General features: G+C 50.3%; 1 long non-coding RNA gene and 1 pseudogene across 2 annotated transcripts; one reads left to right on the top strand and one right to left on the bottom strand.

The window, feature by feature from the left end:
* Positions 1-4,746: 4,746 nt before the first annotated feature.
* Positions 4,747-12,294, top strand: LOC120676473 (annotated as a pseudogene).
* LOC120676577 lies at positions 6,739-8,896 on the bottom strand. 2 transcript variants are annotated; one of them, XR_005675892.1, is made up of 3 exons: positions 8,249-8,894; positions 7,878-8,072; positions 6,739-6,965 (listed from the first exon to the last, which is right to left on the bottom strand). It is a non-coding gene; the product is annotated as an uncharacterized LOC120676577 (long non-coding RNA). The 2 variants fall into 2 exon arrangements; XR_005675891.1 differs by having other exon boundaries at positions 6,744-8,072; positions 8,249-8,896.
* Positions 12,295-12,733: the final 439 nt, after the last annotated feature.

The raw sequence follows: 12,733 nt of genomic DNA, 5'->3' as shown, positions 1-12,733 counted from the left end.
CTGTGTCCTTGCCGATGTAGAGTAATTGACATTACTCGAAAGGTTTGTTGTGCATATTGCTACAATACACTACCGCACCTCACAATTAACACCACAATCTCAAAAAAAATTGACACGACAAGTAAATCAGGAACCAGAACAATATTGATCAGGCCATGATTGGTATAGTAAACTCATCAGACTTGAACATGAACATAGATTGATGAAATCTGAACAAAATCTTGTGCTCCGCACTATGGAGATTTGTTGGTTTCCAAAAATCAAAAAACTTGAATCCATTGTTCCCCAACAGATCGACGACATAATTAAATATAGTAGCAACAGACGACTAAGAGAATTATAAAGTAGGGAAGCTAGTAAAAGAACAGCTGAGTCAGTTGAACTGAGCAGTGGGCAGCATTGCTGCACGGACTGGCAGATAAAAAAATATGTTACTATTATTACTACTACTACTAGCGAATGGTAGTAGCTAAGATCGAAGAGATAGGTAGTCGTGATAGGATTAGGGCGGTGCGCTTGGTATGCGGCTAAATCACTGATAAAGAAAGATGTAGACAAAAGGAGGCACCACTGCACTAGCAGCAGAAAAGCACTCTTGATTACTGAAGCAAGTAGCATGTGATGAGAAAGATTTAAATTTATGAATAACAAATACATAAGGTGATACTTAATCATATTTATTTATCCTTGAGATTGGTAATCCATATATATATAGTAGTACCCCGGTGTTCCCAGCTATTAGCCAGTTTTATTGTGCGTAGCGGGAGAGAAGATCGAGTAGAGCGAAGTGATCGCTCAGGCGTGCGGTTGGACGGCGCCATTGGCGAGTCCAGCATCAACTCCCCCGGCTCCCTGGTTCACCCCGGCGCCGACACCCAGCACCGCCGCCGCAACACCGGTACCGGCTTCTTTTTCGGGCCCCCCGGCGGCGCCTTGGAATTCACTGCCGGCGCCCTGCGCGGTGGCAGCGGGACTGCCGGCTGCCGCGACGACGACGAGGATGGCGACGAGGAGGAGCTTCATGCTCACCATCTCTTCTCCCTCCCTGAAGATTCGCCCTTGCTTGCCGCGGGTTTCCGATCGCGAGCTACTTGTTGCGAAGAAATGAGGAAGGGGAGTATTTATAGAGGAGGGCCACCATCATCATTTCATCAATCATGCAAATCCGGGGATAATATAATGTAGATCAATGGTACGTGATGGCTTGTGATGGCAATATAATGTAGATCAATGGTACGTGACGGCTTGTGATGGCTGATGCGTCCTTTTGAACGGATCTTCTCTCGTCCACGTACAGATCGGGATCAGAGAACGCTTGCGCCGCCTCCCATGCTTGCAGCCATGCTAGTCTGCTCCGTTTCCCTCTGAACTGAACAATCAGATCAACAGTGCAACGCACACCGGGATGCAATCAAAGTCAGCGGTGGCGGCAGCACGGGCAAAGAAAGCCATGGAAACTCGCAGATCAGGCGAGTCCAATCAATGCCGAGATCCGTGGACAGCTTGGCTGCCGCTGGAGCTTGCTGTTCCTCCTCTCTTACCCATGTGCTTCAGGGTGTCTAGTAGAGCTAGGACTTGGGCCGTGTCGTGCCAGCCGCGCCCTCTCGTGGCTCGTACTTTGTCGGATATAGATTTCTAGACACATTTGTCATATTGTGCCGTGCCGTGCTGTGTTGCCACGATAAGTCTTTTACCAAATCCAAAAACGGTCCACGGCACGTCGTCACGTCTCTGTAACGTGCCGGTCCGAGCACGACCCTCCAGATACTTGCAGTAGGATTCTATGAGAGTGTTTTGGAACAGGGACTTAAAAAAGTCCCAGGGACTTTTTAGTATTTAGAAGTATTAAATAAAGGTTAATTATAAAACTAACTGCAGAACCCTGGGGCTAAACTGCGAGACGAATCTAATGATGTATCTTAATCTATGATTAGCGAATGGTTACTGCAGCATCACTGTAGCAAATTATGAATTAATTAGGCTCATTAGATTCGTCTCGCGAAAAAGCACTCAGCTGTCAAAAAAACATTTATAAACAGATTTTATTTAATAATATAAAATAGTAAGATTCCTTTTGATGTGATAGGGACTTCTGAAAAAAGTTTGGAACCAAACAGGACCTATATGCACCGATGGAGAAACATTATTATTGCAATTAGGAAGTACATAAAGTATGTATGGTACGAAAATTACGGGATTTTTTTCGATGAATATATCCTTCCATTATGGTTGGTAGTTAAAAAGGAAGATTAACTATTACAAATGTATATTAGAGTGCTACTTGCAGGATGGGCTATTTTTTTGTTGTGCCGGTCCAAGCACGACCCAAAATACGGGCTGTGCCATACAACATATTGTCTTGAGATCCTAGGCACGATATGACTCTCATTTTGGGCCGCATTTTTGTGTTGGTACGGTCCAAAATATTTCATGTCGTGCCGTGCTTCATATTGTGCCCAAAGATCGTATGGTAGCCAGGGTTCACCAAACCGGTGGGAACCGGTCCCCGGTCAAACCCGTCCGGCCCGGTTCCGGTTTGGACCGGTACCAAACCGGCCCAAATTCAAGATTCAAAATTAAATTCAAAAAAATGAAAAATTCTAAAAAAAATTCCTAAAAATACTTCAAGGTGCGACGAATCTAATGGTGTAAAATTTTCTCAAAAAATCGTTCATTTAGTATAGTTTGCGGGGATTTGAAGTTAAACAAAAAAACGTGCATACAAAAGTATACAAATACAATGTAAAAGTAGTACAAAAAATGATTGGAGGGTTCATTTAGACTAAAACATGTTATACAAACATTCATTTAATATACTTTGCGGGCATTTGAATTTAAACAAAAAAAAAATTAAATTTGGCCGATTACCAGTCAAACCGACCGGTATACCGGTACGAACCAGTTGAACTGCAAAATTTGAATTCAAATTTGAATTCCACCGGTACCGACCGGTTTCCGGCCAAACCGGACCGGTATACCGGTACCGGACCGCGCCGGTTTGGCCGGACCGGTCGGTAAGGTTAACCCTGATGGTAGCCCGTAAAAAAACGGCATGTCCCAAATCCCAGCTCTACTGTGCACACGGACACCCCCTACACCGACGCTTTCAGATACATTTAGCTTCTATAGATACTTAAGGGCCTAAGGGGAGGTGGAGACTGGAGAAGCTCAAACAGATTAATATGTTCATTTGGTGGTGGTGACGGAGCAATCAAAGCCGTAGGGCTAGGAGCAAGAGTATGCAACTGTTAACCTGTTGCTCTGAACAGCAAACGGCTAGTTTCTTCCCCTCCTAACGGACAGGACAGTGTATATACTGTACAGAAATCCTGCGTACTGATGGATCAAGCAGTACATAAATGTCCACTGGTTGCTTGTGGTTGTGGCATGTAAACTTCTCGTCGAAGCGGGGGTACAGCGAGACCAAGTTGGTGTTATCATAGGCGTGGTCTCAGCGGAGTATATAGTTGGCCAATGGGCCGGCACGGCCCGGGCCCGACTTAGGCCCAGCCCGATTAGGCCCGGCACGATTGGCCCGTTTAATTATTTGTTCCGTGCCGGGCCGGCCCACGTGCCGAAGGTCTGGGCCCGGGCACGGCACGAAGGCCCATTTACCATGCCGGCCCAGCCCGATTAGCACGCCGGCACGGCGTGCCGCCGTCGTCCTGCCGATTCCGCCGCCGGCCATGCCTCGCAGGCGTCGCCGCCATCCCCTGGCCGCACGCGCGGCCTTGCCTCGCCGCCGTCTCCAGCCCGTACGACCGCCGCCGCGCCGCCATCCCCAGCTAGCGCAGCCGCTGCCTCGCCACCGTCCGCAGCCCGTGCGGTCTCCGCCCCGCCGGCGTCCTAGCGCACACGGCCGCCGCCTCGCCACCGTCCGCAGCCCGGGCTGCTGCCGCCTCGCCGTCGTCCCGAGCGCGCAGAGCCGCCTTGCCGCCGCCCCCATCCATGCCGCGGGAAAGGGAGACGAGGTGTGGACGCCGGACGAGAGTAGAGCAGGCCGGCCGCCGCGGGGAAAGGAGGGGGGTGCGGGTGGCGCGTCGTTGTTGCGGGGAAGGGAAGGAGGTGCGGGCGCCGGGCGGCCGAGCGCCGCGGGGAGGGAAGGGGAGGCGCAGGCGCCGGCGCGCCGCCGCCGCGGGGGAGGTAGGGAGAGGAGGGGTGAGGAGAGAGAGGTGTGGAGTTAGGGTTTGGTGATGTATATATTCATGGGCTATTGGGCTGGAGTGGTAGAGATTTCTATTGATGGGTCAGATTTGGGAGGTGGGGAGTTAGCAGGTTTTATTCGTGCCGGGCCGGCCCACGTGACTGAGGCACAGCCCAGGCACGGCATGACGCCGGTGACGGGCCGGCCCGGGCCCGATTGACTTCGTGCCGGGCCGGGCCTTGTATCGGGCCCAAATCTCGTGCTTCGGGCCGGCCCACAGGCCTCGGGCCTAATGGTCAACTATAGCGGAGTACCTATAAGAAACGCAAGAACCCAGGACCCTGTCTCCGGATGCAGGACTTCTGAAGACTGAACACCGTGCGCCTTCAATCTCCGATGCAGAGCAACGTGCTCCTACGAGATCATCACCCAAACAAACCTTTTTGTATGAACAACTAAGCCTTGCGTTGGCCCCTAAACCTGTCCATAAGTACCAGCCGAGCTCGAGCTCAGCTTGCTCATCAGCTGTGCGTGTGTGTTTTTGAACAGAGGCTGTGGGTGTCCTTTTCACTGCTGCAGGTGAAGAGGCAGACAGTCAGTCAGTCAGCCAGAGCATCTGAGCTGAGCCATGGGGGTCCCGGGAGCTGGTGGGAGCTGCAGCGCGGTCCTGGCCACGACCACTGGCACTGCCGCCGTGTTCTTGCTGCTGGTGCTGTGCGGGTGCGGCGCGCCGGCGGCAATGGCGGCGGCCGCCGGAGGAGGAGGAGGAGGAGGAGGAGGGGAGGAGTTCCTGTACAAGGACCCGAGGCAGCCGCAGAACCGGCGGATCGACGACCTGCTGCGCCGGATGACGCTCGCCGAGAAGATCGGCCAGATGTCGCAGATCGAGCGCGAGAACGCCACTGCCGACGTCGTCCGCGGCTACTTCGTAGGTACGTCCGTGCAGCGTGCGCGTGATGAAGAAGTTCGAAGGCGGCGGGCGGCAGCGGGAGCAATGACGATCGAGGTGCGTGTGCAGGGAGCGTGGTCAGCGGCGGAGGCAGCGTGCCGGCGCCGCAGGCTCCGGCGGAGGCGTGGGTCAACATGGTCAACGGGATGCAGCGGGCGGCTATGTCCACGCGCCTCGGGATCCCCATGCTCTATGGCATCGACGCCGTCCACGGCCACGGCAACGTCTACAAGGCCACCGTCTTCCCGCACAACGTCGGCCTTGGCTGCACCAGGTGTCATTCGTGATTCAATTTACTACCATCTTGCAAATTAACCTTTTAGACATTATTTGCGCGTTAATAGCCATTTTGCGCGTATCCATTCCTTCCGTTACTGTCACAGACAGACCCGACAATTTTTATGATAGTTCGAGGATATAAATGGAACTTTTTCCAATAATTTAATAGTGAATGAGTCTATCTTGTTAAATTTTAAAAGTATAAATTTACAAACACTTGCATATTTATGAAACTATCAAGATTTGAAGTATGGACAAGTATCTTCAATCCAGAAATGATTTCATCATGAAGAAGCTTTGTCAAATGATCGGGGTGTTGTAATAAGAGCCAAGATTCCCAATGGTCCACGTTTCAATGCTTGGCGTCAAGAAGAGTTGACCTTATTGACTGCCTGCATCGATAGTGTTACTCCTACTAAAAAAGTTTTTCTAATGGTACTTGGAAGTACACTAAAAAGAACTGCTCCAGCTGTAGGTCTTAGTTTTGTCTAAATCAAGGCTCAGAAGTTGAAACAATTTGGTATAAAAATACGCCAACTTCTACAATATTCAGGGACGAAGCCAGCCCTATTTGTTAGGGTCAGTTGACCTAAACATCTTAGAAAAATCACTGTTTGGATTCAGGATTCACCATGTCGTGTAACAGAGATGATCCCGATGATATTCTTGGCTAGCCTTGCCCCTGACAACACCAAATATATGCCTTCATCCTCACCATATATATATACCGCTATTCCATACCCTAGGTACGGAATAGCTATTCAATACCCGAGCCGCCCGACGCCCCGACCCGTGCACGCGCGCGCTCCGTCTCCTGGCGCCCCGCAGCAGCACCCACACGAGTGAGCGCGTCCGATTTTCTTGCGTGAGGGACGCGCACGTCCGTGGGCCGGTGGGCCTAGCGGCTAGCGCCTGGTTTTCTTTTCCCATGCACGCACTTGTTGAATCGCTCAACATTATGGAACCGTTAGCCATATATGGTGACCCTGGCAGTCTGGGCGACTTCCGCGGCCTGGAAGATCCGTACACCAGTGCAACTGCTGGTATACGACGATTCCAATGTTTTCTGAGGAATAATACCTTTCACTGTTGGTGTGAAGTTGAAGGACTGATGTAAAAAATTTTGTTAGCACGCCATTTTTGGTAAAAACATATAATATTCTCATTCTAGAGAAAGAAAATATCTTAATTCCAGCTGGGATGATCGTTCACGTCATTGAGTAAAACCGTAACCATTTTCTATCATACCATAAAGATTTGTCGCTGAAGCATGTGCAATCATAAAAACTTCAATTCTATGCAAACTAACACCAAGTTAGTTCTCTTATGACAAAACAAATTTGCATATATGAAAATACAAATTGAATATAGTGATTTTGTGATTGATTGATCTCAATTTCAATCTAAAACTGAGTACATTTTGCAATTCCATTCACCATATTTAAACCGAGCACACGATAAAAACTCAATGCATTTTGCTATTTCATTGACCCTGTTTTTACAATTTGGCAGAACAATAAACAAAAAGGAAATCAGAAACTATCTAGCCAATCAACCATCTCACGTGCAGGTTACCAGCATGCATATTGCAATCTGCATAAGAGCTCGGAATTATTAGTATATGCAGGTTAAAGACAGCCTATACGTATTACATAAGAGCAAAACTATTATTAAGTAGATTGGAATTGTGTTGCAACAAACCCCATAGACAGGATATACTCAGGTGCACGAACTGGCTGCAGACTTGGGAATTTATCAACAAATTATACAGTCCAAATCAGCAGGAGAAGTGCAAGAGAAAGCAACTCACAACACCAGGGATTAAATACGAAAGACGAAACCAATCAGGCATACTATAAGCATTTCACATAGAACAAGGCATTGATCAGGCAAACTAGTATCAATATTCACGAAACGAAATGTATAGTGGGCCAAAGCTTCAGAACATCTAGAATAATTACGAAAATATATTGATCCAAACATATTAACTCATATCAGGCTATCAAACCAAAGCAGGTCTTCACCTAGCACCAAAATTGGATTAGCAAATCAGATCAGCAATTCAGCATCTTTCGGGTGAATCCATATCAGGCACTAACAACTAAGAAGCATGCATATGTGAACATTTACATCTCTGAACAAAAATAAGTTGCATATCTGAGTACGGAACAAGAACTCATCTAGTCATATTCACACAGAAAAGTCATCAATTAGTTTATTAGCAAAAAGGAATTAAAGCTCTAGTTATCTGAACAGGTATCTCTCAGCCAACAAACAACATCTAGTTCTTGTATGAAGAACAAGCATCCTTTAGCCAGCAAACTATGGGATCTACACTTCTCGACCCACTCTTTACTGCAAACTTGAATTAGTTGTCAACAAAAATAAATACCAAGAAGATAACGATTTGCTGAATCCATCTTATCCAAGAGCCCAAACAAATGAACAACAGCTGGTACAGTCTTACAACAATTGGAAACCACACTGAACCAGTTAGAAATCTACCTCAGCGCCTAGAAGTTTGCAAGAAGACGTCCTGCTCCCGAAATCTCGACAGAGGTGCTCTGCACACTGCGTTCGTGTTGGAGCCTTGGAGGCGGACAGGTCTGGGACTTCACAACACATTGTCGAGCGCCTGCTAGTCTCCTGCAACTCGTTGGTTGCGGATAGGCGTCGGTAACTGAATCATTCTCGTCATCCCTGCAGAGACAGCATAAATCCCATGTGGGTGCAGCCGACTAGAAGAAATCCTAAGTGGCGACTATGAGATTGCAACAATGGATGGCCAATAATGCTCGACTACCTGCATAGATCCTCCTACCAACGCAGTAAATCAATCAAAATCAACAGAAATGCGGGAGAAAAAAAGAGGGCACCTTGCGTTGGGGAAATCCATGGATAACGGGAGGAATTGGAACCACGCCCCACTGAGAAAGAACGCCGTAAATGCGATTCCGTTGCAGTCGACCGTGATCCGAAGGGGAACTGGCAAGGAAAATCAAGGCTTCCGCAGGAAAAATGGGGTACGAACCTGCCGCCATCGTGCCAAGAGCTAGTCGAGGAGGAGAGGCTGACCACACGGAGACCAGCACCTAGCCATCCATGCGGGATCATAAGGACTCGGCGTCCGCCGAGGTCACGCCGCCGTCCCCGCCCGCCAACAACTCCGTCACCGCAGCGGTCGCCGTGGTCACGCACCAGTTTTTCTCGGCTGTACAGCGGCGCAATCGGGCTAGCTTCTCCTGAGGTTGCAGCTCGCCGGGGCGGGACGGGGGCCGGCCGCGCAGCCCTTCGCGGAGACGGCCCGAGGTTCGCCGATGGGAAGCCCGCCGACGGCAGGGTAGTGCGGCGCCGCCAGGAACAGAAATCCGAGCTGGCCGCCGGGATTGGGAGCGCGTCTGGGGGAGGGAGCGGCGACTGGGTGCCGGGATTGGGTGGGCGACTGGGCGCCGCCGTGAACAGAAATCCGAGCGAGTGCTGGGCTCGGCGGCGGTGGTGCTGCTAGTGGTGGTAGTGGGGGTGGGGGTGTGGTGTGTGGGGCGACGCGGGCCGGGCGAACCGGATGCGAAACCGGAGCGGCGGATCAGCGAGGTGGGTTCGGGTGGAGCGACGGATCGGGTACGCGAGTTGGCTCAGATACAGAATACCTTATTCCATACCTAGGGTACTAAATAGAGCTACTATATATATATATTCCTTCGTACTGTAATCAGGACCGGCTCATAGTTTTCAAAGGCCCTAGGGCGATCCACATATTATGGACCCTTTAGGCCAACTATTTTTTTTATTTGAGATGGTGATTAAAAGAAGATAGGAATTCTACCAATATATGTAATTTAAGTGAAGAATAATGTCAATGTTACAAACTAAAATGATAGAAACATGAAACTACTATAAGGATGATGTGAATTATGATGACCTCAAATAAGAACCAAACTACAATAACTTCAGCATTACTCTACTGGAAAAAAAATATGTAGAGCACCCCTCCGCGATTCAATCAATTGCTCTTCTCGTTTTCATTTATTTCTTTTCTGAGCACCCAACAACTGCATCGAAGGCAACATCTAACATATTCAATAAATACATTGAATTAGAAATTGAGAACCTAACAAAACTTACGGCTCATTAGTCATAATCATTAGTCAATAGTCATTACCTGGTAGGAGAGGGAGAGCTCGCAGTGGAGCACTAGTGCGGTAGTGCTAGCGAACTAGCATCTAGATCAGAGCAGCAGGCAGCAACACGCAAACCAGCAGGCGGCAGACGCTGAGATGCAGGCTACGCAGTAGGAGCGGATGCTCGCTGACGCCGCCGTGCAGTCGCGTGGACCGCGGTGCCTGGGCATGTGCCGTCGCATCGGCGGGCGGGCGAGCGTGCGAACTCTGGCGGCCGCCGGTCGGTGAACTCGCGATCGATCGCCAATCACGGCGCGGTCGCGTGGCAGGGCGACGGAAGGGAAGTCCAAAACCTGTTTGCTTGCGTGTATAGCTATTTGGTATGTGCTTTGCTCTATCCTTTGAGTTAGGTTTTGAACCAAATATTAGTACTACTTAGTACCTACTGCATACTTAATTTTGGGTCCTCTATTTCATGGGCCCTGGGCGGTCGCCCCGCCTGCCCTCCCTGTAAGCCGGGCCTGACTGTAATTATTTATTTGTTACCATAGATGTTAATATATTTTTCCCATAAATTTAGTCAAAGTTAGACGAGTTAACATACACAGTACCTACACTTCACTGCTGAGAGGGCGGTTCTGAAAATCTCAGCGATTACTGGCAGTCATAGACGAAATTACGCAACATTCAACCCTAAACTTTCGATTTACCTGAATCATCAGAGACCCGGAGCTAGTAAAGAAGATTGGAGCAGCAACAGCACTGGAGGTCAGGGCCACCGGCATCCCCTACGTCTTCGCTCCATGCGTTGCGGTACGTTACGTACTCCCTGAACTAACCTTGAGAATGCAAGTTAGCCAAAGTGTGCATCAAATGAACAAGCAGAATAATTAACGATCCTTAATCAGATTAAAAAAATATAAACGACCTTTCACCTCTGTTTTTTTTCTATCGACAGGTCTGCAGGGACCCAAGGTGGGGCCGGTGCTACGAGAGCTTCAGCGAGGACCCCAAGCTGGTGCAGCAGATGACGTCCGTCGTCTCCGGGCTGCAGGGCGAGATCCCGGCGGGCGGCCGCCGGGGCGCGCTCTTCGTCGCCGGGCAGCGCAACGTGGCGGCGTGCTCCAAGCACTACGTCGGCGACGGCGGCACGGCCAGGGGCATCAACGAGAACGACACGGTGGCCTCCTTCCACGAGCTGCTCGCCGTCCACATGCCGCCCTACTACAGCGCCGTCATCCGGGGCGTCTCCACCGTGATGGTCTCGTTCTCCAGCTGGAACGGGGTCAAGATGCACGCCAACCACTTCCTCGTCACCGACTTCCTCAAGACCAGGCTCCGCTTCAGGGTTGGTTCAAATTTATTCACCAAAAGATGACAATGCCTTGCACTTCAGAAAAGAATTGAATTTGGACAAATGCTGGTTAATTCGTTCTTCTACTTTTTCGAATTTTTCAGTGAAGTTTTCCATGTGATCTTTCAGGGGTTTGTGATCTCGGATTGGCGAGGACTCGATAAGATGACGAGCCCTGAACATGCCAACTACATCACGTCCGTCAAGCTGGGGATCCTCGCCGGCATTGACATGGTAACTAGAATTGCTCCGGTGAATTCATATGCTTCATTCAGGAGAGACTAACGAACGCACACATGTGAGTTGCGATTCAGGTCATGATCCCCTACATCTACACCGAGTTCATCGACGACCTGACGATGCCGTGCGCCGGATCCTCCGGGTCAAGTTCACCATGGGCCTCTTCGAGAGCCCCTACGGCGACCCCAGCCTCGCTGGCGAGCTGGGCAAGGCGGAGCATCGGGAGCTGGCGCGGGAGGCCGTGCGCAGGTCCCTCGTCCTGCTCAAGAACGGCAAGGACGGCGAGGGACCGCTGCTGCCGCTGCCCAAGAAGGCAGGCAGCATCCTGGTCGCCGGCAGCCATGCCGACAACCTCGGCTACCAGTGCGGCGGCTGGACCATCACCTGGCAGGGCGAGGGCGGGAACAACCTCACCGCCTTGACCACGATCCTCGACGGCATCAGGCGCGCCGTGGGCCGCGGCACGGAGGCGGTCTACTCCGAGAACCCCGACGCCGGCTTCGTCCGGCGGAACGCGGGCCGGTGCGACTACGCCGTCGTCATCGTCGGCGAGCCGCCGTACGCCGAGTCGTTCGGCAACAACCTCAACCTGACCGTCCCGGCGCCCGGGCCTGGCGTGATCCGGGCCGTGTGCGGCGGCGGCATCAGGTGCGCCGTGGTCCTCGTGTCCGGGCGGCCGCTGGCGGTGGAGTCGTTCGTGGGCGCCGTGGACGCGCTGGTGGCGGCGTGGCTGCCGGGGACGGAGGGGCAGGGCGTCAGCGACGTGCTGTTCGGGGACTACGGGTTCACCGGGAAGCTGGCGAGGACGTGGTTCCGGTCGGTGGAGCAGCTGCCGATGAACGCCGGCGACGCGCACTACGATCCCCTGTTCCCGTTCGGGTTCGGGCTCGAGACAGAGCCGTCAACAGCTTGACTGGGGGGATCAAATAAGCATCTCTAGTGAGATTGTTCTCAGTGCACAATTTCATTGCATGATTTCATAAAATGACATATCATCTAAATACATTTGAGTTTGCGAATAAAACAAGATCCCCCAATGCAGAGTTTCATTTCACAATTTCGTAGACTAGTCATAGCATTTAATTGAGAGGTATGTAATTGGGCACATTTGTATGAAATGAAACTCTATAGCCTCCAATGCAAGTTTTGACTAATTTCCAAGTATTGTAAACACTGTAGAATGAAACTCCTTCCTTCTCTTTCTTTATAATTATCTTGCCATATCATCATAAATGTTGATGTGTCACTATATTTAATACGCAAGAAATCTCTATGAAATTTGCACCGGTTCATCCATCCTCTTTCTAATATTAAAAAATTAAGTCAATTGCACCCACCTCCAGATGTATAACTAGCGAAGTCAGAAGATGTACAGCTCATCGTACGCACGTGCATGTACCCTAAACTCAAGGTCTTCTGTTGTTATGAAAATGGACGGACGAACGGCGACTTTAGGGTATTACAGCATTTTCTAATAATTCTTTTTATTAACCAGTTATTTCGATGTCCTAATAACTAGTTTGGAATTACTAACAAACATGCCTATGCGTTGCCGCAGACGAAAACCCGTACGTTGTAAATAATGTCTAACCGCACCCAGTGGCGGATCTAGAATCTCAATCTAGGGGGGGCTAATTTTTCCTCCTTCT

Source organism: Panicum virgatum, chromosome 5N (assembly GCF_016808335.1).
Source record: "Panicum virgatum strain AP13 chromosome 5N, P.virgatum_v5, whole genome shotgun sequence".
NCBI classification, from domain to species: Eukaryota; Viridiplantae; Streptophyta; class Magnoliopsida; order Poales; family Poaceae; genus Panicum; species Panicum virgatum.
Note: the sequence above shows the minus strand (reverse complement) of the source record. Positions and strands in the feature narration are given on the sequence as shown.